Raw genomic sequence first — 1,704 nt, forward strand, 5'->3', positions numbered from 1 at the left:
ATATGTGTAAAAATCTCACTTTGAGTAACATAATGTTCTCATTCTGAAGGCATTTAGTCATACAGGATAGGCAGTGTATGTAAATATATAGTTTCAACTTAATACATATTTGTTTGTAGAGTAACTCTTAGATTATCAAGAAATATAAATATTAGCCCTGGAGGACGTTGCAAACTAAGCTGACTGTACTGAGATGAGATTTCATCATACAATAACACATTTGCATTGTGCTCACTGAGAAACACTTTAACCAAAGGTGCAACAACACAGCTGTGGCTTTAACACTTATTGAACTTGAGTTGTAATAATCAGTACGTAATGCAAGCCTTTCTGTTGGGCCGATGCTCTAATGTTGAGAATAAGAAATCTGGAAATACTGTGGTAAATTGTTTAGCATTCTGAAAAGAAATAATTAACAACAATGAGAGTCTTGTGACTTATCAGAATCAACTTGTTTAACTTGAAAGCTGTGAAAAGCTTCTTCTTGGTTGCTTAAAAAGGTTGCTGCTTACTTAAGAGGCACTTCCTGAATAAAAAAGGCTAAAGTCTCAGAAGTGGAAATAGCCAAATATCATGTGCTTCAGAGCTCTCAGAGGAAATCCATATTTAGATCTTCATACTCACATTTTTTTCTGCCAGAAAAAAATTTGATTTTTTTTTTCTGGCAGAAACGAGGTTTCTTTCTGTTCACTTTGACCTGAAAGTAATTTACACTGAATTATAGCTGTAAAAGAAAGTTTCTTCTTTAATATAAATAAAAAGAATATTAGATGTTTGACAGGGTATGGTGTGGATTCATATCATCCTGCCACCATGCAGAGCCTGGTGTAAACCCACGGCAGGATCAAGTAAAACTCTGTCAGCTCAGCTCCAATTATCTAAGCTCTAAAAAGAAGTCCTGTGTATTATTGCATTAAAAACGTATGAAAATCCGCATTTCATCTGGATTCACGTCAGCTCACCACCCGGTGTGAGAGCCTCGCTCCCCGGAGAGTTTTTACTCCTCTTCTTCCCCTTTTATCCCCCATTTTCTTGTGTATGTAAACAGAAGTAAAGCATTTTAAGCTTCGGGGCAAAGCGTGATGATCAAACAGCTTGCACAATCAATGACTTTGAAGAGATCTGAAAGCGCTCATAAATGTAGCTATTTCACACAAAATGAGCAGCAGAAATGAAGATATTCCCTCCTGCAGCCAGTGGTCACGTGTTTTCGTTTTTTGTCTGTCTCTTTGGAAGAAGAGCGGGAAATCAAAATGTGGAGGAAAGTGTGCAAGCGGAAGGGCCACAATGTTGGTGCATGAGCGAGCATCGACGGGCCTGTTAGCTGCTTTGTGAGGAGGAGTCAATGAGAAGACCCAAAAGGTCCTCTGAGAAGTTTCATTACTTCAGGCCCTTTTATTTAAAGGAGCATCTGACAAAAACCCAAAGTCCTCAATGTGTACAGGATTCTCTTCTAATTTTCTATCTGCCACTTTACAGAAAACCAACAAAAGTCAACCTTAAGATATGAAAATTAGTAGCTGCTCCGTGAGCATGTATGTTCTTTTTTTTTTCTGTTGAAGTTGAAGTGTTTTCACACTCAAGCAAAAGCAAGTGAAGATCAGACAAGAGATGGCTTCCTGTTCTTGGTGGCGTAGCTGAAATGAAACTTCCTGCCACTGACAGCCAAGGTGAAGGCAGGCTCTCAGTTCGCTGTGTGACATC

The sequence above is a fragment of the Gambusia affinis genome, linkage group LG10 (assembly GCF_019740435.1).
Source record: "Gambusia affinis linkage group LG10, SWU_Gaff_1.0, whole genome shotgun sequence".
In the NCBI taxonomy this organism is placed as follows: Eukaryota; Metazoa; Chordata; class Actinopteri; order Cyprinodontiformes; family Poeciliidae; genus Gambusia; species Gambusia affinis.